General features: G+C 56.8%; 1 pseudogene; it reads right to left on the bottom strand.

Moving 5' to 3' along the window:
- Nucleotides 1-1,566: 1,566 nt before the first annotated feature.
- LOC105504409 lies at nucleotides 1,567-21,932 on the bottom strand (annotated as a pseudogene).
- Nucleotides 21,933-27,049: the final 5,117 nt, after the last annotated feature.

Here is a 27,049-nt window from a genome sequence, read left to right as displayed (position 1 = left end):
CAGATGCTGACCCTAGGCCTCCAATTGGTGCCATGGCGCTGAAAGTAGAAGAGGAGCCTCATAGGAAGGCCAGGGGATGGGCCTGCATGACCAGAAAGACCCACAGATAGAGCCACCTCTGCCCTATGGCAGAAAGCTACCGCAGGTCAGCCTGCACTTCCTTCACTCAACCACAGCCTCGGCTCCATCTCATTTGCAGCTCCTGCTGCTCCAATGTGAGATTTTCCCAGAGTGGAAAAGCCATGGTTGAGCAACCTCAGCAGCAGCTGCTTGAGACAGACTTGGGCAGCTCAGAGCAGAGCCTCTAGCCTGCTTTTGTGAGGGTCATTGGGGGCCCAGCCCTCAGCTCCTGATAAACAAGGCATATGGAGGACACTGACACTCAGTCCTCCTGGGAGGGGACCAGTGCTCAGTCTCATTCTGGGAAAGCTCCCGGCTGAGCAGCCAGCACGACCTCTGTACCCTTCTTCAACCAGGCCTGAGAAGGACCCTCCCTTGACTTCTGACCCATTGCATGTTAGTAGGAACTCAGGTTGGCCCAAGAGCTCTCCCCGCTTCCCCTTGGGGAGACCCAACTCCATTTCAGGGACTCTTGCTCTGATCTGCCCAGGCTTTCTCTGTGTCCTCCCAGGGCCTTCCACCAGGGACAGTTAGTGTCCAGCATTAGGCACCGCACCTGGAAACTCGCAGCCTGACCAGGGAGGCAGGCAGGAGCTCATGCAGCCGCCAGCAATCATGCAGATGGTATGCAGTGCAGTCCTGGAGTGTGTGGGACAGACAGCTACCTCCCCACCCTCTTTTCTGGTCTCTGCTGCTCCTCCTGGTTTTTCCTTTCTCCATATGCTCTCCCTGCTTTCTCCCCCACCTCCTCCTATGTGGAGGGGAGGAAGGAGGAGACAGGGAAGGAGCAGGGAAAACTTGGCAACTCCATCTGAGGGGTGCCTCCAGTGTCTGCCTTCTGAGTAACAGGGTAGCTCTGACACCTCCACCCTGGTCGAGGGCTAAGGGTGGCCCCTGGGGGCTCTGGCAGGTAGAGAAGGCTGGGCATGGCAGGAGAAGGGAAGTAGGAAACAGGATAAACCCTACTGTATACAGGGTGGTGCTTGCAGGGTAGTGGGGCAGAGGACGAACAATTTGGAGCTGTGATTCTGAATCCAGAGCTTAGCACCACAGGAAACTAGACGTGGAGAGAACAAAGTCTGAGGAAGCTGTGAAACTGGAGGATTAGCGGGGACAGGACTGCTCCATGGGAAAAACCAACAGCATAGGGGCCATAGGTCACTTAGTTCAGCCAGACTCCAGGTCCTAGTTTCCATCCCGGCTCCATGTTTGCGCACAAGACCCACGCCCTGGACTCACGTCTGAGGATGGACAGACAGAACACACTGAGCCTCACGCTTGGCCACATGTCTTTATTCCAAGACCCTGTCCCTTCGCAGCACAGGGCCCAGTGGAGACCGCCCTTCCAGGGAGCCCAGGCCCACGTGGACGTGTCAGGAATGCCGTCCCCATCCAGCAGGGCACAAACCTCTCCTGCTCTGACACTGCACGGTGACTAGTGCCAACTCAGGGCAGCTCGTCTGCCAGCGCGCTGTTCAGACAGTTGTAGAGGTAGATATACTGTTCCTGGAGATGGATACAGGGTTAGGAGGCTCGCCCCGCCTGCCCCAATCTAACAGAAAAAGGCTCCCTTGTGTGCCCCAACCCCTAGGGCTCCAGCGGGGAGAGCGCACAGCGGTCCACAGCGCCACCTGGTGGCTACCCGGGTGGTGGTGCCTAGAGGCCTGGGCAGAAGCTCCCTCATCCCCCTGCCCCTTCCCACAACTGAGCCCCCACGCCCCCACCTCAGCCCCATTGCCTCTGGTCACCTCTCAACAGCATTGGGGCCATAAGGCTACAGGCCTGAGACCACTGCAGGGTCACGTTAAAAACATCCATGGTGCACTCAGACCCTGCCTGCTGCAGCAGCTGCTCCATGGCCAGGAAGGTGCCCAGCTGGGTGGTACCCTTGCTGCAAATGACCTAGAGTTGGATGAGGCACCTAAAGGGGGTATGGCGGGGGTGTACGGGGATGTGGGGAAACCCAACCTGGGCGCAGGGACTGAGAAGGGACGCTGAGCACTTGGTCCGCCAGCCAGCCTGGGCCCAGGGAGTGAGGCGGTAAATTCCCACCATATTCCTGAGGACAGGGTAGGGTGTGGAGAAGACAGGGGGCCATTGTGAGACTGTGTCCTTTTCACCCATAACCCAAGCAGGGCTCAGGGAGATCTGAGGCTATGCCAGAGGGGCAGGGAGGAGCTTCCAGTGTCCACTCCCCCAAGACCGTCGTCCCCCACCACCTGGAGCGGCTGAGCAGTGTGCCTGGCTTCTTGCTGTTGCCCCGAGAGCAGCACTGGCCCACAGCAGCCAAGAAGGGCAGCAGGTTGGTGGCAGGCAGCTCACGCCCAGGTTCCAGGTATGGAAACTGCAGTGTCTGCACCTCCCTTTCCTTCCTGCTGTCCTGGGGCAGAGACACGATCAGCATTGATGCTGGAGAGGGCAGACGGAGCCCGCACATGACTCCTCCCCAACACACCATCCCATGCCCTGTGGCCCAACACCTACATGTGTAACCCTGAAGAGGGTGCAGAGCCAGCCCGCTGTGCTGCTCTCAGCCACCCAGTGCACCGTCACCATGTCTGTGACAATGGGCTGCATCTCCGTTGGCCAGAACTCCTGTGGCTGGGACCAAGTTAGGGCTGCTCAGGCAACTTCCTGAGATCTCTGCCCCTGCCTTGGTGACAGACAGCATCGCAAACTCCCCGCCTCCATCCTCAGCCCTAACTCCTGAGCCTCCCTTCCTCTGTCCTCTGCTCTGTCACCTTCTCTGTGGCATCGGGTGGGCACCCAGAGACAAGCACATGAGCCCCGTGCTGCCACACCAGCTTCCAGAGCTCCTCTGGCCCTGCGGGGCCAGTCAGCAACGCATGGTCACGGCCAGAGGGCCCACGCTGCAGAGCACAGCTCATGGGCTTCCAGAGACTGAGGGTGTCCCCTGTCCAGCCCACAACTCTGGGAGCCCCCAGCAGCCCCAGCCTGGGAAGTACAGGTGGTCAGAGAGGGCAGGAAACTGTGGCAAAACCAGCATCATCTCACAGGGAAGAGCCAGGCTTCGGGCATGTCGTCGGGGAGCTCTCCTCCACCGGAGAAAACCGTCCCTGAGAACAGTCATCTGAGGGAAGACAGTGAGGGTGAAGCTGCCAGAGGCCCCCCAGACCACGCTGGCCCCCTGCCTCTCCACAGGGTCTGCAGTGAGACTCACAGGAGATGGGGCTGTCCTGCTTACAGCCAGGAGGGGGCGTGGAAGAGCCAGCCTCGTCCTTGATGGCCTGCAGCAGGAGCTGGGAAGCAGATGAGTGCCCTGAGGCTGGGAGGTCCCACTGCAGGGCTGGCTCCGCAGGGGAAGGCTGCCCTTGGCTGTCACCCACTTCCTGGCCTGAAGTGTACCTCGTACTTCTTCAAGAAGCCAGCGTTGGCATTGGCTGCCCTCTTGGCACAAGCCTGCATGAATTTCATCACAGAGATGGGCCAGGACCTCGTTGAGGGGTTGAAGAGGGAGAAGGCACTCAAGGTTCCCCAGCTCCCCATTCTAGTCTGCTCGGCTCTGCCCACGAACAGGAGCAGGGAGCCTGCCTGTGGGAGGCACAGGGAAGCTGGGACTTACTCAGAGACGTTGGGGGGCGCTTCCAGAATCTTGTTCAGTAGGCAGCTGTGCAGGAAGACGTACTGGCTCTGCCAGGGGGAGGGGCATCAGGCTGCTCCGCGCGAGAAGCGAGGGGGACCTGCAGGGAGATTTTCCAGGCCCTGACCAGCAAGGCAGGGATGGGGTAGGAGGGAAGAGGGAGCCACTGAGAAACCTTCCCTCCACCGTCCCATGGTGTCAACGCTGACAGGGTCCTGTGCCACCTTCCCTTTCACAGAACAGGAAGCACAGCCCAGATAGGATGGTGATGTTTTTGAAACCTTCTCCCCAGGGTCTTCTGTGTGCCCCATGAGCTCTCTTTCCTGGTCCCTCCTGTAGTCCCGTGGCCACCCACTTCCCTCCCACTCCTTCAGGGTCCCAGCTGCCCAGCCCAGCCTGCGAGGCCCTCACCGGGGCCTGGATCATGAGGGGCCGGTGCATCCGGGGTGTACACACAGCATGGAACATGTCTACCACCTGCTCCTCCTCCAGCTGCTGCAGCAGCCTCGACAGGGCCACAAAGGTGCCCGTCCAGCTCATGCCCACACTGCAGGGGCAGCCCCTGAGGAGCTGAATGGGCGAAGGGGCTGCCCATGTCCCCAGATCTCCCCACAGTCCAAGAGCTCCCCATATCCCCAGGCCAGGCAGGGGGCTCTCCACCCTATGCACACACCTGCCCTCACCTGCAGTGCACCAGGATGGGTCCCATGCCTTGGGTGGCCCTTGCCTGCTCCTGTACCAGCTCCATAAAGGCGGGCAGGGAGCTGGGGGCCTCGAGGATGCTGTGGTTGGGCCAGGTGGTGAACCGTAGTTGCTTCACCCTCTGCTGCTGTTGCTGGGCAACCTGAGAAGGGGGTGGGAAGGGGGCAAGGAGGCAGAGGGGCCCTGTTGCTGTTCCTTATCTTCCTAACTCCAGGCTCCTGTGCCACAGACCTCATGCTTTCTTCCCCAGCTGCCCAAGGGCAGGGGTGATGCAGACCAACTGTTCCTTGAGGGTGGCAGTTATGTCTCCCCCCTCAGGATGCTTTCTGAGCCCTGGGGTCCTTCTCTAGCTTCCTGGGCAACCTCTGCATATAGACGGTGCCGGGCAGAGGAGTGATTCAGGTCCCTGGCTTTCCTGCCCCAGGAGTGCACAACCTGGGAAGGCAGATGGACACAGGGGGCATGGGGTGAGGCAGGAGCCCTGAGCTGGCATGGGGGAGGTCAGGAACCATCATGTCTCCCCTGCTTTTCCTTTCCCTCACTGTGTGGCCTCAGATAAGCCCTTAACCTTCTCTGTGCCTCCCTGCCCCTTCCAAATACACACTTCCCTGGGGGTGGCTGAGTGCTTGTGGTCCTCAGAAAGAGAGGGCTCCAGGGACCCAGGAGGTGAGGCAACCATCTCAGGGATCTCAGCTCTAAAGCGTGTCCCACCTGCTCATCCTCAGGGCACACATGTGCTGCAGCTGGAATTCCCGCTTGGTCCACTCATCCTCAGGCTCCTTGGCCAGGAGGTGGATGGTGATGTGACCACGGATGACCAGGGTAGAGTCTGCCGGCCAGTAATGCTCACACAGCACCTGGGGCCAGAGGGTTGGAGAGGGGAAGGGGGGCTGTGGGTCCAGCCCTGTCACTGCTGCCCCCCGCTTTATCCAGTCCCACCCCTCCCCACCCACCTTTCTGGTCCCTGCCACTCTGCTGGGATTCTGTTCTTTGTAATGACCCAGCTCCAAGGCTCCCTCCTCCAGGAGCCACTTTCCCTCGCCTGGGCTCCGGCAGCCTTGCCCTCAGACCTCTCATGACCCTCAGGATTCTGAGTCAGCTGCTAGGCTCCTGTGCCAAACAGGACAGCCCTTATTCAGCAGCCATTGGCCCTGGGCTCACTGCTCCAGCAAGAGGACAGACTCAGCAGTCTCTCGGTGTGTCCCACAGCCCTGCATCTGCCAGGCTTATCAAAAGGAACGATCCATGATGGTACCTTTGACACCAGACCTGGGCAGTCCCTACCCCTTGGTGCCTTCTCTGCCCAGAGCAAGAAGCCCGTAGAAACTAAGCCAAGCTGGGAGCTTACATACCTGGTTCCTCCCACTGCCTCCCCATCCCAGGGAGGACCCCATCCTGGGTCTGAGTGGGAGGTGGTTCCACCACCCTCCAGGCCTGATTGGCCTCACTCCAGTCTGCCCCGCCTTCCCTGTGGGAAGATGCCAATGGGACCATTCCCACAAGGAGAACGTGCGCCACCTAGTGGCCTTTTCAGGAGACTGCAAGGCGCACTCACCCTCCCATCCTTCATGCCGACAGTCAGCATGACGATGACGCGGACCTGCAGCTCCCACACGAGCCGCCAGAAGTCCTCCAGCATTTTCTTGAGAGGCCCCTGAGGGGCAATGAATTCCTGTGGGTGGATGGGTGTAGCCCTGGGGTGTAGGGGACAGAGGTCAGGAACATGTTAACGGGCGATGCTTGGTGTGAAGCACACAGCAGATTTCCAACATTCGACCTCCAGGAGTGAGGATGCTGTGCACACACCTGCATGTGTACGAACACATGTGCACCCAGAATGCAAACCAGGAGGGCTGACTTCAGAGACACCACCCCATCCCTGTCCCGCCCCAAAGGGACAAGAAAAACCCCAACGAAAACAACAAGATACTGACAAGCATTAAATAGCCCACCTAGGTCACCCTCTTCACCCACCCAGAGGCGCCTTCCTAAAACCAAACTGAGTTTCTTCCATGCTCAAAAATCTTCTATGGCTCCCCGTTACCCACCAAAGCCCTCAGCCTAACAATCAAGCCCTCCTTCATTCAGCCCCAGGCTATCTTTCCCATTACATCCCCCACCACCCAGCACTTCCCCATTCCCTCACCCCTACGCACTATTCCCCCCCCCCACACACACACACTGCCTGAATGTTACTGCCTGGCTGTTCTCTGGCTGCTCCTTCCACTCAACAGAATGTCCTTCCCTCTCTCATCACTTATCAAAATATTACTCATCCTTCAATAAATCAAATGTCCCCTCCTCTGGGAAGCCTTTCTTGATTCCTCAGGTGGAGGAAATTTCTCCTTCCTCCATGTGCCCTGAGTACAGTGTTTTTTCCTCTATTACAGCCCTTGTCACAATGTGTGGTGAATGTCACACATGTGCCCACGTGCTCCTTTGAAGGTGGGAAATGAGGCTAACTCAGCTCTGCCTCCTGCAGGCCCAGCACAGAGCCCAGCACAGAGCCCAGCAAACAGTAGGCCCTTGCTAGACACCTGCTGGACTGAGCTCATGAAGCCCAAGCTGGTGATCTCCTAGAGAGCTGCTACAGCTAATGAAGGCCAGTGTGGCCTGTAAACCAGTCCATCTCCTGAGCAGATCCCAGATCCCATGGACAGCCTCGCTGGTGGCCCTTACTGGGATGAAGTTGGCGTTGATGTAGTCAGAGTGAGGATCTCCCTCCAGCCGGGTCAGCCTGACCCTGGAGTGGTCATCTGCAGAGAGTGAAAGCTGTACATTCAGGGCTGGGCACATGAAGCCCCCCGCTCCCATGCCAAGCCCTAGCCCTCTGCCATGCCTTCTCTCCTGTCCCCAGCACTCACAGGGTAGCACATGTGGGTAACGGTTCTTGGTGGTGTTGGCACCACCAGCCCAGCCTCCAGTGTGGGCTGCTCCTTGCCCACCTCCTTCAGCTCCTGCAGGGATCAAAGGCAGGCACTGGTTGCTGAAGTAGACCCACCTCACCCCATGCCAGGAGAGGGGCAATAGGGGCAAGTGTGCAACTGGGAGTTCCTCCAGACCTTCAGACAGGTCCCAGTCTTTCCTCCTCTGAGCCCAAGGGTGGTACAGGCCTTACCTCAAATTCCAAAAAGAGAGCCCGGTGCGCGTGAGCACTCTTGGCCTCCTGGCTCTGCCTGAAGCTGTGGATAGGGATGGGCCGGTGGGTCCACCTGGTGGGAGGGGGAGAGGGTAGCCTTCCAGCCTTAGGTTTGCAGAGTCCTGCCCTGCCCTCCCCTGGGTGACAGGTACAGAGTAGGGGACCTCAGTCCTGGCAGCACAACCTGATCACCTGAGGGCCTGTTGGAAACGCGGATCCTGAACTGCACCCTGAGTGTGGAACAGTGTGCATTTCCAGCAAGCTCCTCCAACGCCCAGCCTGGGCTGCAAACCACCAACAGAGAAGGGGCAGGGGACATGTATGCATGTGCACACACACACACACGCGTGAGTCTCATAGACTCCCTCCCCAGGTCCTGAGGAGGGCTCCTGTGCACAGCCAGTACTCAGTTAATGTCAGCCTCGGGCTATCTTTCCCATTACATCTCCCACCACCCAGCACCTCCCTACTCCCTCACCCCTATGCACCCCCGACCCCTACAGGAGGTTGACATGAGGGAAAGACCTATGGCCTGATACCATCTACATGGTTAGTCAGGGAGAAGGTGGGAACTGGAGAACGTGTGTGTGATGGTTAATTTTGTGTCAACTGGGTTGGGTCACAGTGCTCAGAAGGTTGGTCAAACATTATTCTGGATGTTTCCATGAAGGTGTTTTTTGTATGAGATTAACATTTGAAGTGGTTGGCTGAGTAAACTCTAATGTGGCTGGGCCTCATTTAATCAGTCAAAGGCTTTCATAGAACAAAGACTGACCTCTGAGCAAGAAGGAATCCCGGCAGCAGGCTGCCTCCAGATGCTTCCCTGGGCCTTTGGCCTGCTGGTCTACCCCAGATTCCTGGACTCACCAAGTCACCACAATCACATGAGCCAACTCCTCAACATCTCTCTCTTCCCCCCTCTCCCTCTCCTCTCATCTCCCCCACCTTCCGTCCTCTCTCTCTCTGCTCTCCTCTCTCCTCTCTCCACACACACACACCCTGTTGGTTCTGTTTCTCTGGAAAGCCCTGACTTATGTATGAGTGCATTTGGAGGAGGAAGCGGGCACGTGGGCAGAGAGGAGTGGGGAGGGAGAGGTCCAGGCATTGAAAAGGTACTTGGGGAGGTATGGTGGCTGAAGAAGAATGGGGGTCTGGCAGAGCCTTGCAACCCCCTGACTGGGACAGTCACAGCAGAGTGAGGGCCAGGGGAGCTTCAGCAGTGCCAGCACGGTCCCCACAAGGCAGAGAGGCACAGGAAAACGCACTCACCGCAGGTTGTAAGCCGTCAGCTCTTGGGAAAATGGGAAGGCACATGGGGGCACATGTGAGGCAGCCCCAGGGGCAGGGAGCTGGCCCACTCTGGTCACGAAGTTCTCCCCAGCCCCCAGCCTTCCCTCCCACTCACCTCTGCCCCTTCACCCTCCTCCAGCACAGCAGGCCCAGCACAGCACAGATGGTGAGGACACAGCCCGCCATGAGGCCCTCCACTACCGGCAGGGGCACTGCTGCGGGGGGGACACTGGCCCGGGGCTCTGCAGAGAGAAGGGAAGAGTGGAACATAGCCTTGTCCCACAAACCCTGGGGGTCATGCCAAGCTCTCCTAGACCTGAGACCCTCTGGGTGAAGGGTACAGTGACAAACCCCCTCTACCCTAGTAGTCCCAGATATCAAACTGAGGCCAGACATGGCTGCCTCCAGGGAACATCTGGATGGGAACTGGGAACACCCAGCAACCCCTCCCTGACCCCAGCTCCTCAGGATGCCCCAAAGACCCCACTCCCTTCCCTGACACCATCAAAAGAAAAGAAAGCCCGTAGAGGCCTGGTTTCCTGGACTTTCTAGAACTGCACTGTCCTTATACGGTAGCTACCGAACATTTGAAATATGGCAATTCCAACTTATGATTTGCTGTAAGTGTAAAATACACACCAGATTTCAAAGACATAGTAAGAAAGAAAAGAATGTAAAATATCTCATTAGAAGTGTTTTTGGCCGGCCGCAGTGGCTCACGCGTATAATCCCAACACTGGGAGGCTAAGGCAGGTGGATCACTTGAGGTCAGGAGTTCAAGACCAGCCTGACCAACACGGTGAAACCCTGTCTCTACTAAAAATACAAAACTTTGCTGGGTGTGGTGGCAGGTGCCTGTAATTCCAGCTACTCAGGAGGCAGAGGCAGGAGAATCACTTGAACCTGGGAGGAAGAGGTTGCAGTGAGCCGAGATCACGCCACTGCATTCTAGCCTGGGCAACAGAGAAGACTCTGTCTCAAAAAAAAAAAAAAAAAGTGTTTTTAATGGGTCACATGTTGATATTTTAGATATTTTGGTTTAAACAAAATGTCACTAAAATTAATTTCACCTGTTTTTTTACCTTTTTAATGTAGTTTTAAAAAGACATTTTAAATTACTTATGTGGCTTGCCTTACATTTCTATTGGACAGGGCTGTTCCAGAGCCCCGATGGCCTGGGAGCATCCGGGTATAGAGGGGCAGAGCGGGAAGGCAGCATGAGTGTGGACAGCAGCCGACCACTGCAATGCCTCAGACTCTCCTGCCTGCACTCTCAGCTCGCCCAGGCCAAGTCTGCTGCTAAGAGCACTTTTGTCACTGGCTCTGGGTCTACCCACTCTGCTAGGCAGGACATGTTATCCCAGTAGTCTAAGTTCAGTCCTTCCTGCTACTGGTTGGTGATGAGCCACACAAGAGGGTTCCCAGTTCTCCTCCCCATCTCCAGGGTCCAGCTGGAGGCCATGCCCAGCGCCCACCCTACCTGAGAAGGCTGAGAAGGAGTTAATGGTCTCAGGAGGGCCACACCTGGTAAAGGCTGCAACGCTGAGCTTGGGCAGAGAAACAGGACCTTCTGCTGGGGAAGGGCAGGCAAATAAGGTGAAGCCCCTCCCAGCAATCTGGGTCACGAGCAATAGACACTCAGACAGCAAGTGCTCCCTGGAAGGGGTGTCCGAGGAAGAGAAGAGACAGTTATGGGTTCTTAGTTTCCATTTCTGGTTGGGCCAGTAAAGCCCCTTCCTCACCCCTCTTGTCTGCTTATCACTAGAGACAGAAACTAAACACCATGGCCTCAGGCTGCTAAAAGCCTAAAACAAAACAGAACAGAACAATAACAAAATAAGGCAGGTTGGACAAGCTTGGCAGAGGTTAAATATCATGCTATCTGCCTTCTTACAGCAAACCCCATCTTCCTTGCCTGAGAGAAAGAGGAAGCTCTAGAAATAGGTACCTGAGCCTGGCACCCCTGTAATCCCAGCACTTTAGGAAGCCGAGGCAGGCAGATTACCTGAGGTCAGGAGCTGGAGACCAGCCTAGCCAACATGGTGAAACCCTGTCTCCACTAAAAATACAAAAATCAGCCAGGCATGATGACCTATGTCTGTGGTCCCAGCTAGTCCAGAGGTTGAGGCAGGAGAATCGCTTGAACCTGAGAGGCAGAGGTTGCAGTGAGCCGAGATCAGCCACTGCACTCCAGCCGGGGGGACAGAATAAGACTCTCTCAAAAAAGAGAAAGAAAAAGAAAAACACAGGTACATGGATATCCTGGGAACTGCCCTGGCAAGCTGAAACAATATACTCCACTTTCCTTTTTGAAAAAAGAACCACGTAACAGATAGATGTTCGGGTTTTTGCCTTGTCTGACAGGAAGCTCAGTCAAAATAACTCTATTGGCCTTAATGGACCATCACATGCATTCTGTTTATAAGTCAATCCAGATCTCTTGTTTCTTTACAAACCACAAATGAAACTTACAAGTTTCATCACTCCCTTCAGCCTTAGCGCTCACCTATACTGGGAACCTGGCTTGAGCTGCCCATTGCACATCTCTTTGGTGTGGCCACAGTCCTCTGTACCCACAGGCACTGCCCAGGATCTCGGCACAGCCCAGGGCTCCGGGTAGAAGGGATTGGGGAGCAGGACAGCGAGGTAGGAGCCATGTCCTCTGTAGCAGCGGTCACGCCACGTGTGGTTGATGGCTTCCCCGGAAGGCGGAGGCACTGAGAGAGGAGTGCGGAACGGGCAGCACAGGGTGGGCAGTGGGGCCGAGGCCTCTCTTCCTGCCACAGAGGGGCTGCCTATCTCTCTAGCGGGTACCCACCAATCACATTAGCACTCTCCTCCAGAACGCTCTGGTCCCCCTTCCTGCTCCGAGACTGACACCAGCCTCACATACTTCATCTTACCAGTCTCAGTCCCCATCTTACCCCACTGCCGTCACCTACTCCGTGCCACGGCTAGGGTCTCCCCATCCCCTCCTGGGCCCAGGACTCACGTGACATGTTGATGGTGGCAATAATGCGGTACCACTGGATCTGCCCGACATCCTTGCCAAATATACCCTGTGGGATCATCACTCCCATTTCTGTCCCAGGCTCCAGCTCAGGGGCTGGGGCTAACGCTGGTGGATGCCAGGCTGGGGATGGAGAGGAGAGTGAGGACCTGACTGGGTGCCTAGCAACCCATCTTCAAGGGCAGAGACCATACCTTCATAGCCCCAGTGCCCCTCAGTGCCTGGGGCTAAATAACCAAGGCTGGGTGCAGTGGCTCACGCCTGTAATCCCAACACTTTGGGCTAAGGGATATAATTAAATAAGGACTCGAAGGTTCCCAGGCTAGGGTACCAGGACACGAGGCTCAAAACTATGGTATCAAGCTAGATCAGGGCCAGAGGAAAGGGCTGGGCCCTGGAGAACAGAGAAAAACTCAAGCAGCCAGGACCCGAGGAGTGACATCCCCAGGAAGACATGGAACTGTGGGAGCATGTCTTCCCCACAGAGAAGCTGTCTACCCTCAGCAGAAGTGGAGCACACCAGAGTGACCCCCCCGACTCCACAGACCGTTCCTGCCCAGCACGGCGAGGCTGAGGCGATAGGAAGGGGCAGGCACCAGGCTGGGCAACAGGACTGCATTTTTGGAGGTGTCAGCCTGGAACACACTGACATTGACATGAACGCCCATGAGGTGGGCATTCCCTCCTGCCGCCAGCTGCTCTGCCACCACCACACAGGTGTCCACCGGCGGTCCGCAGCAGGCACCGTCCAGTTCAGGGCCAGGAAGGTGGCCTCAGGCTGACACTGCGCATCCTCCACAGGGCCAGGCTCTGTGGGAATCAAAAGGCTCTGCGTTGGGTGGGGGTCAGTGTACTCCCCATAAGCAGGGCTTCTGGGTGAAGGGCTCTCGAAATCTGCAGGCACAGAGGGACTGGGCATTTATGCCCATGGAAAGGGATCTCGGCCAGGTGGAAAAACATCTCCTTTGGACATGACTGCCCACCTGGAGAAGCGTAAGGGGCATAACCCAGAGCAGAGTGGGTGCAGCATCCATCTGGAGAGAGCAGTGGCTCAGAGTCGAGCAGGCAGTGGGCTGCCCACCTGGATCGGACCTGCATCTCCAGGCACCTTCGTCCTCCCGCTGCTGACGTCAGCATACCAACAAGCAGCACCATGCGGTGAGTGGACGCCTGCAGCGGCCCTGCCTGGCCCAGCACTGACAGGGAGAGGTTGCATCCAGGTGTGAGGCCCCTCAGGATGAGGCGAGCTTGACCTGGCACCGGGGGTGCTCCCAGGAGAGGTGCCCCACCTCTGAGAGTTGGGATCCCCTTCCTTCTCCGAGACTGTGTGCCCCCAAGGGGCTGCTGACCCAGGCCAGGCTGACCACAGTGGTGCTTGCATGCCTGGACACCAACAATTCATTGGGTGGGCGCAGGGCTACAGAGGGAGGGCAAGAGGGAGGGAGAACAGTCAGCCAGGCCACCAGCCCCAGTCCCCAGAGTCCCATGCTTGATGTTGACCCCTGCAGGGCCCTGGGGTGTGGAGATGGAAAATGGGCTAAAGGGGGCACCACTGAGGGAAGACCCAGGGCTCTCTGAGGCAGCCTTGCTCACCTCTCCTGCATCTCTGCCTTCCCCATGCCTCACGGGTCCAGCCAGAGGTGTTGGCTGCTGCAGTGTGGAGGGGCCCAGCCTGCATGACAACCTCCACCTCGTGCTTTGTGCCTGGAGTCAGACTCAAAAAGCCTGTGCTGGCCACCTTGGCTCCCACAGCGCTGGTGCTTGCCTGGGTGCCTGCCTGGTACAGGGTCACCTGGTAGCTGTCTCAGCCCCTGGAGGCATGAACCCAGGATGCCCAGAGCTGGGTGGGACCTTCACTCGTCACATTTACCAGAGGAGGGGCAAGCAGGCCTGCGAGGAGAGCAAGATATGGAGGGTGTGGAGAAAAGGGGGAAAAGATCTACACTAAATCTCTGGCTCCCACTCCCCAAAGATCCCCAGTTTCTCCCTCCATCCTTGGTCCTATCAATAAATACCCAGGAGCTGGAGACACCATTTCAGGGCATCCAGTGAGCCCAGGATTCCACTGGAAAGCAGGGCCCACCACTGACCCCAGGCAGCAGAGTCCAGGCTAAGCCTGAGTTGAACAGATGAACTAATCACAGCACTCCCACCGCTCTCGAGGCAGAGCTAGGCTGGGCAGCATGAGTGTTAAACCATGTCCCTTCTCCCAGCCCCTGCACAAAGTAGCTTTTAAAAACCCTTATGGCCGGGTGCGGTGGCTCATGCCTGTAATCCCAGCACTTTGGGAGGTCTAGGCAGGTGGATCATCTGAGGTCAGGAGCTTGAGACCAGCCTGGCCAACATGGTGAAACCTGTCTCTACTGAAAATACAAAAATTAGCTGGGCATGGTGGTGGACGCCTGTAATCCCAGATACTCGGGAGGCTGAGGCAGGAGAATTGCTTGAAACCAGAGGCAGAGGTTGCAGTGAGCCGAGATCGTGCCACTACACTCTAGCCTCCTGGGCAACAGAGTAAAACTCCAGTTCAAAAAAAAAAAACAGACCCTTACGTGCAGCCAGGTGTAGCGGCTCATGCCTATAATCCCAGCACCTTGGGAGGCCGAGGCAGCTGGATCACTTGAGGTCAGGAGTTCGAGACCAGCCTGGCCAATGTGGCGAAACCCCAACTCTACTAAAAATACAAAACTTTGCTGCGCATGGTGGCACGGGCCTGTAATCCCAGCTACTCCAGAGGCTGAGGCAGGAAAATGACTTGAACCTGGGAGGCAGAGGTTGCAGTGAGTTGAGATCACACCACTGCACTCCAGCTTGGTAGACAGAGGGAGACTCTGTTTCAAAAAAAAGACCCTTACGAGGATGAACTGGCAGGTATCTGGAGGTCCAGGCAGCATCCCTCCACCCCCAGAGCTTGAACTCACCTGAACTCAGGAGCCACACAAGCCTGGCCCAAAAGTCAACACTTCTTTATAAATGGGGACACTGAGGCTCAGAGGGCCCAGGTTTGCTCTAGGGGCTGAGTCCCAGCTAGAACCCAGGTCTCCTGACTCCCAGGGTGACCTCTTTCCAGCTCCCTCCCAGTCTTTACTCCAGGCAGGATCCAGACAACAGTGACAGGGGCAGGAGGAGGCTGGGAGGGGAGACCCAGGGCAGGGGCGGAAGGAGCCACCACATTGGAGACAGATGCGCTGAGGGTGGGGAGGTCCATCTGTCCCTCAGCTCCACCAAGGGCTCCACAGGCAGAAACTGGGCAGGAGGACTCAGGCCCAACCCAACTCTATGGGCCCCCAGGGCTTCCGGGGAGGGGAAAACCTCCCAATGTGTCCTGCACTTCAGTAAAGGCAAGGAGCATGGAGCTGGTCACACGGCCTGCTTCAATCCCAACTCCCCACTGTGCGGAGGAACCTGGCGCAAGTTATTTTCTGTTTCTCTGCCTCAGTTTCCTCATCTGTGAAATGGAGAAAACCACAGTAACTACTTCCTAGGCTTGGTGTTATGAGACTTAATGAGGGCACACAGGTAGAAGACCTGGCTGAGTGCCCAGTAAATGTTAGCCATTGCTGTTATGATCTTTTTTTTTTTTTTTTGAGAGGGGGTCTCACTCTGTCATCCAGGCTGGAGGGCAGTGGTGCGATCTCGGCTCTGCAACCTCTGCCTCGAGCTAATTTTTGTATTTTTAGTAGAGACGGGGTTTTACCATGTTCGCCAGGCTGGTCTCGAACTTCTGACCTCAAGTGACCCACCCGCCTTGGCCTCCCAAAGTGCTGGGATTACAGGCGTGAGCCACCGCGCCCGGCCTTGCTATTGTTATGATTAACCACTTGTGGCCCACTATCATTCACCTCCTTACTGCCAGCCATGAGAGAGCATGAAGAATGTCATGCCCAGGGCCACTATACAAGTCAGCAAACCCCTTCTAAGAAGGGTCTGCCCACCTTCTAGAAGGTCTAAAGGGCCAGGGCCCTGGGGGAGTCCCAGTGAGGGGAGCGGGGTTACCTGGTGCCTAGGGACTGAGGGAACAACCCTAAGCTGGTACATGCCCCACCATCAGCCCAGCTGCCTGCCTGAAGACCACAGAGGCCAAGGGGACATGCAGCTCCCTGGGAATCAAGGAGCACGGTAGGGGAGGGCCATCAGAGGGCACTCACATGTCCAGCCTGTGGCGTTGGTGCTGCTGCTCTGATCCGGCCCCTGCAGGGTGGCCAGCTGCACCAGGAACTCGGTGCCGGAGACAGCTAGGCCCAGGAGAAGTTCTGGACCTCTGCAGCCAGAGTCTCCTCCCTTTCCAGAGTCAGAGGCCTCAGGCTATAAAGCTGCACCTGGAAGTCCTCCCTCCCCACTGATGGGGGACTCCAGGAAGCCCTCAGGGCAGGAGGCTGGATGGCAAGGTTCAGGCTCAAGTTGGCAGGAGGAGCAGGGACTGGAGGAAGGACAAGGAAGAAATAGATGTGGAGTCACCCGAATCCCCTACCTCTCCCTCCATGAGCTACACCCATCTCCTCAGTCCCCAGGCAAGCTCCCAGCACTCCCCACCTAAAACCCCCGCTTCCACAGGGCTCAAAGGCCACCCTCCTTTTCTTCCCAGGAAACCCTCTTAGACAGATGCTTGCCCAGACACCTGCTGCCCCGCTTCCTCCCTGTCTGCCCTTTGAGGGCATGGTGCCAACCCTCACACCTCTTAGGGCTCCAGTCTCCAGCTCACCTGCTGACGTTCAGTTCCGGTTCAGTCTGTCTCTGGCCTGTGGACCTTGGTGCATGCTTAGCCTCCTGCTAAGGTCCTCTCTACCCATCCTCCCCAGCCCCAGCAGATGCCCCTGGGCAGGACCCCACCCTGTCCCCCACCAGCTTGCTCTCACTCAGCTCACTCTTCTCCGGGAAACCTCCTCTGACTTTTTAAGCAGATGTCCCTTCTGTGAGTCCTAAAAGATTAGACTGAACCACATAAAATTCCTGAGATGCAGCCATTTTAACCAATAGGAATGGAGTTTCATAGAGTTCAAGCTAATACATTATGCACATTCCAATTAGTGCATTAACAGGTATTATGATATATAAAGTAAGCCATCTGCTTACTTGTCTTCCTGAGGCACTGAGGACTATTCATCATTTTGGCCTCAGCAACTGGTTTCATGCCAAGAAAATGAGAGTCATTCATTAAATAATTGTGGGATGGATGGATGGATGGTGGATGGATAGATGGATGGATGGACGGTGGATAGATGGTGGATAGATGGTGGGTATATAGCTAACCAGATGGAAGGAGGTAGAAATTGCTTGCAGACAGATTCATGAAAGGTCTCATCTTGTACTCATGGCCTTCTGAGTCAAGAATATGGCACACAAGGCCAGGCGCAGTAGCTCATGCCTGTAATCCCAGCACTTTGGGAGGCCAAAGTGGGCAGATCATGAGGCCAGGAGTTCAAGACCAGCCTGGCCAACATGGTGAAACCCCATCTCTACTAAAAATACAAAAATTAGTCAGGCGTGGTAGCAGGCACCTGTAACCCCAGCTACCTGGGAGGCTGAGGCAGAAGAACTGCTTGAACCCTGGAGGTGGAGGTTGCAGTGAGCCGAGATCACGCCACTGCACTCCAGCCTGCGTGACAGAGCAAGACTCCATCTTGGAAAAAAACATATATATATGGCACACAGTTCAGCCACAGTGGCTCACGTCTGTAATCCCAGCACTTTGGGAGGCCAAGGTGAACAGACTGAGGTCAGAAGTTCAAGACCAGCCTAGCCAACATGGTGAAACTCCATCTCTACTAAAAAAATAAAATAAAAATACAAAAATTAGCCAGGCAAGGTGGCAGGCGCCTGTAATTCCAGCTACTCAGGAGGTTGAGGCAGGAGAATCACTTGAACTCAGGAGTTGAAGGTTACAGTGTGCTGAGATCCCGCCACTGCACTCCAGCCTGGGTGACACAGCGAGATTCATCTCAAAAAAAGAAAAAAAAAAGAATATGGCACATAGAAGTGCAGAGCAGAGGATGCCAGTCCCCCAGTCCACCACCTGGGGCTGGCCTCCCATAGACTGCAGCCAGGAACTCACAAGTACAGGTGTGGATCTTCTGAATGCTGGAGTTAAGGTTCCCCACCCAGGCCCACACTGACACGGCACAGCAGGAGCTGGGCACCAGACTCCTCAAAGTCAGGCTGGAATTGTCCGGGCCCAAGTCAACAAGACTGCCCGGTGACCTCTGGCTACCCTCCTAGTGCCAAGCGACCCTGTAGCCTTCCCGCTGTCCTGGTGCTGGGGCCCAGTCAATGGCCAGGTCAGAGGGGCTGCCCCTGTTGATAACCTCCAGTAACTATGGTGCCACGGGACCTGAAGAAAAAGGCAATTTGGTGAGGGGTTCATATACCGCCTGCAGCCCTTTGGTGCCCCCTGCCCAGCTCTTCTGAGCCTCTCCCCTGCTCTGACCTCCTTCCCCTAGCAAGGCCTTCCAGCTGCAGGGCCAGGGAACACAGTTCCTGGTACTCACTTGTGCGGCCCGTGAGGCTCTGGGTGATGATTCCCAGAGATGAGGCAATGTCCACACAGTAGCGGGCCCCAGGCACCCATAGAAGGCAGCCCACAGAAGGTGATGTGGGTGGCACCAGGTGGCACAGAGATGTTTTCAAGGAGGCCCAGGTTTCCCTCCATGTAGAGCAGGGCCCGTTTCCCGGGCTCCTTGGAGGCCTCCAGCCCATCCAGCTGCAGCTTGGCATCACTGCCTTGTCTGGACTGGGCTGCGGAATCTGGAGGCAAGACAGGCCCCGGAGAGTGAGGCCTCACCTGCCTCTGGACGCAGATGCCCCTGGGCAGGATCCTGCCCTGCTCCCCACCAGCAGGGACTCACCATCTAGCCAGGCACTGGCCTGGGTCCAGGCACCATAGGGCCCCGCTGGGACCTTCAGCTCCAGAGCATAGTGCCCAGTGGGCAGGGGCCCTGGGAATGTGACATTGTAGGCTTCAGGGCCCACAGTGATATTCTTCTCCACTGGCCCACTTAACTTCAGCAGGAAGCCATCCTGGGCACCTGGCCCTCCCTGCCTGCTTGCCCAGAGCTTGGTGGGCAGGGGAGTCAATACTAGGTCGAGGGGGCAGAGGGATCTGTGAAGAAAACAAAGAAATATGTGCAGGAAGACCTAAACACTGGAGGGGAGAAATCCCACGGGTTCTGTGCTGGCTTCTTTCTCTATGCACCGGGCCATGCCTTGTCCCAGTGTTAGCAGCCACCACTTGCCACATTCTGAATGAACACCCGGATCTGGCTGCTACCATCTGGCCATGGAAAATAACAGAAATATACACATCAAGTGATTAAATGTGCACCTGCCAGCATGGTTCTGCACACTACATGTAGAAACTAACACAGAAAGAGGGTAAACACTTGTCCAGAGATGCATAGCCAGTGGGTGGCAGAAGCAAAACTCAGAACACGGCAGTCTGGTTTGTCTGCCCTTAACCACTGCACAATGGGGCTTCTCTAAGTAAAAACTCAGTGAAGCCATGGCAAAGCCAACATGGGCTCTGCAGGCATCCAACCCAGGTTCAGGTCAGCTCACCCATGCACGGGCTACGTGGAAAATGCTGGGTTTCCTCTCTCTGAACCTTAGCTCCCTCTGCCATAAAATGGGGATAATATGACTTACATAGGGCTGTTCTGAGGATTCAGTGAAACCATACACAGAAGGTGCTTAGCACAGGCTGGGCGCAGTGGTGCACACCTGTAATCCCAGCACTTTGGGAGGCCGAGGCGGGCAGATCACGAGATCAAGAGAATGAGACCATCCTGGCTAACATGGTGAAACCTCATCTCTACTAAAAATACAAAAATTAGCAACACATGGTGGCACGCGCCTGTAATCCCAGCTACTTGGGAGGCTGGGGCAGGAGAATCGCTTGAACCCGGGAGGCAGAGGTTGCAGTGAACTGAGATTACACCACCGCACTCCAGCCTGGCAGCAGAGCGAGACTTCATCTCAAAAAACAAAAACAAAACAAAACAAAACAAAAACAGAAAGTGCTTAGCACAGAGTCCAGCACACAGAAAGGTTCAATTGACAACTACTGTCACCACCATCATCACCTCAGACAGGTGCCCACCACCAGCCAACTGGAGGTGCACTCCCTCTGAGCCTCCAAAGACGCCACCTCCCCTGCCAGTTGCATCCTGCCTACTTGGCCCACAGAGAAGAGATGGGAAGTCTCGGCTGTGTCTCCTTTACCCCAAAAGGCACTCCCAGGTCCACTCTGTGGCATTGGGCCCTACTGCCTAATAGGGCCCAGCAGCAACACTGAATGTCAGCTCATGGGGGGTGCCCGGAGACAGGTGAAGGGAGGTGTGATGGGAGACTCCCTGTCTGACTACTGCAGTCAGGTTGGTGCCACCTAGGAGGTCTATAAGCACCACGTGGAGCCAGGCAGCCCCCCTTGGGCTTGCAAGGCCCTGGTACCCAGGGTATCCAGCACCAGGTGATCTGGAGACACAGGGGCTGGAGGAAGGATGGAGAGAACAAAGTCAGGCTCAAGAAAGACCCCCGGCGCAGGACGCTTGCAGGGACCCTGGCACTAGGGAGCACAAAAGCCCAGGCACACAGGGACACGGCCGCCGATGAGGCGCCGGACTTTCCACCATTCCCACCACTCCCAGATTGGCTGCCACCTGGGGCCTTGCCCAAGTGCCCACCTTACCTGTCCACTGATGGAGGCTGGTTTTTGCTTGGAGGTTGCTAGCCTAGGTGTTAACTTCCAAAATACACTCACTACCTGGCAAGAGGTCTCCAAAATTGTAGGACAGGGTGCCCGGGGGCATGGAGATATTACGTGCCGATGTCTGGGATTCCAGGTGGTAGAGGAGAAAGCGATAGCCATGCTGCTCCCCGGGGGCTTCACCCCACGAGGCCTCCCGGCTGGATGGGCTTCCGGGGCTGTGAAGCTGCAGTCCATGGACAGTTGGTGGGGCTGCATCAGAGGGAGAGAGAGACACCAAGGTCAGTGCCACAGGGGCATCACCCCTCTGCCGGTAGTGCTCCTAAATGGGTCACTGTACCAGACATGGTCTACAGAGAAGTTGCCCTCCCTGCCAGCACTCCAGGGCAGTCACCTCCTGCTCCAACCCCAGGCAACACCCCCACCCCCTCAGCCTGCAGGCCTTATACCAGTGCGAGCAGTGAGGGTGACAGTGACATTCTGCCCACAGGGTCACAGGGGAGTCACTTCCAGCTGATAGCGACTCCCTGGCACCAGATCCTGGAACTCAAAGCTGGATGCATTGGTGTGGGCCTGGAGCTGCTGCCCTTCAGGAGAGCTGAGGGGGCTCAGACGTGTGAGGCAGAGGGCATGGATGAATCCGCCTGGTTCCGGGGCTGCCCAACTCAGAAAGAGGCTAGTAGGTCTCCCCTGGCTGGTGATGTTCATGTTCAGGGGTGGGCCTGGGGAAAAGGAGGTGCTTTCAGAACCCACTAATAGCCTTTCTGCCTTAAAGAAGAATGGAAGGCCAAAAAAAAAAAAAAAAGAAAAAGAAAAAGCCAGGGTAGAGGCAGGGTCTGGTGTGGAAAAATTGGCCCTACACCCCTGACTCTTCACCCCCAGAACTCTCTCCCCCGCTGAAGACACCTACCTGCACTCTCCCTGCATGGACTCCTTTCCAGGGAGGGGCATGCTTCCTCCTGCAGGAAGAAAGGGAACAGAGCATGGGGGAAATGGACAGGGGCCTCTGGGAAGGCTACTGGGGTGGTGGGGCAGGGCCAGGATCCAAGAGAAACCTCTGTTGCTCTGTCTGACAGCCCCACACACAGCCAAGGGGCATCTCCCAGAGGCATGCCCACGGCGCATCTGTTCTCCAGGCAGGCTGAAGCAATCTGTTCTCGCTCGCTGTGCCACATGCTGGCCCTGATGGAAAGGGAGCAGACTCTCCTCGCCTAATGCAGACCAGCTGTGGGGCCCCGAAGAGGGCTGGGAGGCCTGGATGTGCCCTGGAGAGTGGGGACCCCACCAGCTGGCCTGCCCCCCATGCCCACCTTACCTCTGCCAAAAAACCCCGGAGCCAGAGCAGGGCAGCAAACAGGATTGGGGGCCTCATCCCGATAGCTACAGAGTAAAGTTGGGAGGCAGCAAGGGGAGGAGCCAGTCCCCTGGCCCCCTTGCCTTGCTGGCTAGCAGGCAAGCAGGCAGGCAGGCATGGGTGGGAAGAGCAGAGTTTCAAGCACAAGCAGGCAGCAGGCAGCAGGCAGCAGGCAGCAAAAGCAAGGGGCTGCCTCTTTTTTTTTGAGACGGAGTCTCGCTCTGTCGCCCAGGCTGGAGTGCAGTGGCCAGATCTCAGCTCACTGCAAGCTCCGCCTCCCGGGTTTACACCATTCTCCTGCCTCAGCCTCCCGAGTGGCTGGGACTACAGGCGCCCGCCACCTCGCCCGGCTAGTTTTTTGTATTTTTTAGTAGAGACGGGGTTTCACCGGGTTAGCCAGGATGGTCTCGATCTCCTGACCTCGTGATCCGCCCGTCTCGGCCTCCCAAAGTGCTGGGATTACAGGCTTGAGCCACCGCGCCCGGCTGGGGCTGCCTCTTACTCCCAGAGTCTGACCCCTCATCTCTCCAGCCTTGGCAAGGCTCCTGAAGGGAGAGAGGAGGAGACTGGCTCCAGGCCCAGGTGGAAGGGGATTGTGACTCTCAGGCTGCAGACAAGTCCATCTCTTCCTGATGCTATAGCAGGACAAGCTGCAGACAAAACTCCTCAGACACCAGATTAAAGAAGGAAGAGGTTTATTTGGCCGGGAGTGTCAGCAGACTTGCGTCTTAAGAGCCGAGCTCCCTGAAAAAGAAATTCTGGGCTTTTTTAAAGGCTTACAACTCTAAGGAGTCCACGTGAAAGGGTCATGATAAATTGAGCAAGCGTGGGGAACGTGACTGGGTGCTACATGCATCAGCTAACAGAACAGAAAGTTTTGCAATGCTTTTTTATACAATGTCTGGAATTTACAGGTAACACAAGTAGTTTAGGTCAGGGGTTGATATTATTATTACTTTTTTAACTCCTAGGGCCAGGTGGTGGTTCCAAGGTTGTCTGGCTATTTATCTTACTTCTGTTTCTTTCCAACTTTTTGCTTTCTCTCTTTCCTCCTGTCTTGTGAACTAGGCAAGGTGGGGAGAGGAGGACAGCAGGAGTAGTAGTGGTCTCCTTCCTTAACGCCTCCCCTACCTCTAGCCCACTTCCAGCCCTCAGCTCTCCAGGGAGGAAAGGGTCCTGTGCTCTTGAGGAAGACCCAGAGGAGAGGTGGTTTTGCAAATGGACACACTTGCAGCTGGCTCTCCCACTCCTTGGCCCAGGAGTAGGGGCACGGTGTCTGCTGACTCCATCACCGAATGCGAGATAGACAGTGTTTCCGGGGGTGTGTACGGTCTTGGTGACACCACGTGGATGTGCGTTCCTGTGTCCTAGGTGGATGGCCAGCTGAGTGTGTGTCTCCTCTTGTATATCCATGAGGTACCATCCTCTTGTGGACAGAAGCACATCCTTTGGCTCCTGAGTCACAGCACTTGTAGATCTAGAGCCCACCTGGCCCTTGGGCCTCCTCTGGTCGCACCTCATCACTGCCAAATGAGGAAGGTGATAACCAGAGAGGCGAAGAGCCCAAGTTTGTGAACAGAAAAGCTGGGCTTGAACCTGGGACTTCAGACTCCATAAAACAGAGATGGCGGACCCTGCTCCAAATCTCCCAAATTGGGGTCCTCTCAGCTGGGAATCCTCTGAGGAGCAATTCAGGTACCTGGGACTTTTGCTTGCCTTCCCCCACTTCCTCTCCCCAGATCAGCAGTGTCCATCCTGGTTCCCCTGGCCCCTCCCAACCTCCACCTGGCTTTGGGCACTGCTGGAACCCAGGCAAGCCTGCCTAAGGCCTGGCCTCAAAGGTAAAGAAGTTGGGGCTTTGCTTTACTCCTGACTACAACCCGAGTCACCCTGAGCTGCTCACCCAGGTGCTCCCACCCACAGACAACTGAGGATGAGGAGGGAGAACAGAAGAAAAGGCTTTGGGCCCTGGGAGTGAAGCCTAGGACTCAGAACAAACTCAGGAAGTGGGGAGAGGCGATGTGTGGAAAACACACGGGTAGGGAAGTCTGAACACCAAGGCTGCCTCTGTGGTAGCTGGATTCTCCTGGGCCTGCCACAGCAGGGAGGACAAGCCTGCCCCAGCTCAGCCCGGCTGCCTGCTCAGGCCACAGCCGGGGGCTGCTTGCCGCTCCCCCGCTCCACCCAGCCCCAAACCTCAGAGCCGCCCACCCGGCCCCTGGATGGGGGCCTGGAAACTCAGCACTGCAGACTCAGGAGATTTTCCAGGCTGTGTGTGCGCCTGCGCTATGTGCTCTTTTGAAAGGCGGGGGCGGGGCGGGGGAAGGTTGCAACCAGGGAAACTGATGTGAAAGGGAAGAGGTCCCAGGTCCCAGTGTGACCAAGAGGTGGGGGAAACAACGGACCTTCTCATCCCATCCTCATCCCACTTCACCTGGGGACATCTCACTTTGTTCTTTCTGGTAGCCTTGATCAGCAACCAAAAAGGGGAGAGGTGGAGTGGAGGTGCCCTAATTCGGAACCTAAGGAGAAAAGAGCACAGGACACAGGTCTAGGTAAATGCAGGGTATGTCAGAACCTGCCCAAGAGTCCCCACAAAAAAGTGGCCTGTGGGGCCCAGCACAGACTCCATAGCTAGTCCTTTGGACAGAGCCTTGAGGAGGCACCTGGCCTTAAGAGGCACAGCCACCAGTCCCCAGCGCAGCCTAGGGGACCGAGAGACAGGGCCCCTAGAGGTTCGGATAAATAAGCAGCAGCCAGCTGGGCACGGTGGCTCATGCCTGTAATCCCAGCACTTTGGGAGGCTGAGGTGGGCAGATCACGAGGTCAGGAGATCAAGACCATCCTGGCCAAATGGTGAAACCCCGTCTCTGCTAAAAATACAAAAATTAGCTGGGCGTGGTGGTGCGTGCCTGTAATCCCAGCTACTCGAGAGGCAGGAGAATCACTAGAACCACGGAGTTGGAGGTTGCAGCGAGCCGAGATGGCGCCACTGCACTCCAGCCTGGTGACAGAGTGAGACTCCATCTCAAAAAAACAAAATAAAATAAATAAGCAGCAGCCTCCCCAGCCCAAACCTCTCCATTCAGCAAAAGAAAAGGTACCGCAAGGGCTGTATCTCCTCCCCAGCAACCACCCCCACAGACAAACCCACATCCTCTCCCTAGAGAACCCCTGGGGTTCCCCCCGCTACCCTGAGGTCTCAGGGCACCTTACTGATTCCTTCTGGAGAGAGCCAGCCAGGAGGCAGAGGAGAGGGCAAGGGGCAGGTCTCGGAGTCCTGGCTCCCAAATGTGAACTGGCCTGGTCTACAGCTGTCCCAGGCAGCGCTCTTCCGGCCCCTCCCTGCTCTCCCACAGCCTGAAGCCAGGCCTTGGGCAGCCCCCACACTGGAGGAAGATAATCACCGGGCAGCAGAGGGGTAGGGTGACTCAGGACAGCCAGGCCGCCCACTCCCCCTGCTGCCTATACTATGGGGAAGGTGGCCAGGGAGTAGGGGAAGGCCTAGTTCCCCCGACCAGGTCATGGGAGAGCAGGGGAGGGGCTGGTCACGTGTGGATTGACACTGTGCATGTGCATTTGTGCAAATGTGGGCCATGAGGGTGTACACATCTGTCTTGATGGACGCATGAGTGGGTGTCCAGGGACAACACAGAGAGGGAGGGAGACGGGAGCCCCTGGGAAGAAAAGGCCACATTGTAGAATAGATGTCCATTTGGCTGGCTCTGGGTTTGGGAGAGAGGGAGGGACTCTTCTACCCTAAAACCTTCCTGCCAGGGTCCTGAGTTCCAGCAACGGGCAAAAAACCAGGTACTTTCCTGGACCTCCTGGCAAGATGGCCCTGGCATCCCAGTACCAAGCAGGGCTGGATTGCTGGTCCTCCCAGCCAGGGGTAAGGGGTATGGGATGTTCCCCTTCACCCAAAAGGTAGCAGGAGGTCCTAGCTGGCCCGGCACAGGGGTGCAGCTTTGAGACAGGGGCGCAGTTGTCACTCTGGTCAGGCCGGACCCATCCCATACCCCTAACAGCACTTCCCTGCCCCACTCACCGTATCTCCCCTGCTGTCTCCCTGCTTCCTCCGGGATGAGGCCTCCCAGATCCAGTTCTCGGTGTTTCTGTCTCCCCCACACAAACAGGAACAAGCCTGGGCCTGTAAAGTTGGGGCAGAACAAGCTGGCTCAGGCTGGCCTAGGATTTTGGGGGCGGGAAGGATGGAGGAGCAGCCACCCAGGATCCTAGTGCTTCTCCAGAGAGGAGCCGAGGAGGGCAGCTAGGAAGAGCGCAGAGCAGGTGGAGTGTGCAGGACCCAGGAGTCCTGGCCCCCAGCAGCTGACTCTCTCCCCAGGATCCTCCTCTTGGATAATTAGAGGGTGGCAGCCTTTGCCTCTGGGAGCCAACTGCACCCCAGCAAGGAGCTCCCTACTCCCTAGGGGCTGGCAAGGAGCAAAGACTTTTGAGAATTCTAGATGTAATGGCCGCCTTTCCCCTGGGCGGGGGGCTTCTGACACTTGGGGCAGGGAGCTGCAGCTCATAGCCCTGGAACTGGGAATCACTAGAGGGGGAAACAAGAGAGTCAAGACGTGTGTGGCCAGAGCTTGGGAGGGCTGAGGGCACCCACCACAGCCTCAGATGGGACCAGGCTGATTCTCAGGATGCGTCATGCCCTGCACCAGTCCCTCCCCAGCCTAGCCTGGTGGCTTGGGACACCCCTCTCTGTCCTCCCTGGTGTGGACTCTGTCCCACCCAGGATGCTGGGAGACCCCTGGGAGTGACTCCTTCCTGAACTTCCTCAGTGCTCTGGTGGAAGCGCCCCAGCAACCCTGCTTCGGGGAGAAAGTCAGCAACGAGGAGGAAGAGGGAGGCTGGCGAGAGGTGAGACCTGGCAGCCGTGACCTCCTCACCCTGTGCTGCTCCCAGGCCCACTTCCCCAGCCAGCTCCTCCCAGCTTCTCGCTCCTCTGGCTACTGACTCCCAACCTCTCCTCCAGGAGCAGAGCACTCCATGGGCTGACAAGGAAGGTGCTATGATCATCCCCCAGTGGAGGAAGGAAGCTGAGGAGGAGACTGAGACTCAGCAATTTGCCCAAGGTCACACAGTTAATAAGCTACGTTTAGACTCATTATGCACAGATCTTT

Source organism: Colobus angolensis, unplaced genomic scaffold, assembly GCF_000951035.1.
Source record: "Colobus angolensis palliatus isolate OR3802 unplaced genomic scaffold, Cang.pa_1.0 Scaffold91, whole genome shotgun sequence".
In the NCBI taxonomy this organism is placed as follows: Eukaryota; Metazoa; Chordata; class Mammalia; order Primates; family Cercopithecidae; genus Colobus; species Colobus angolensis.
This window is presented reverse-complemented; position numbering and strand designations above follow the sequence as displayed.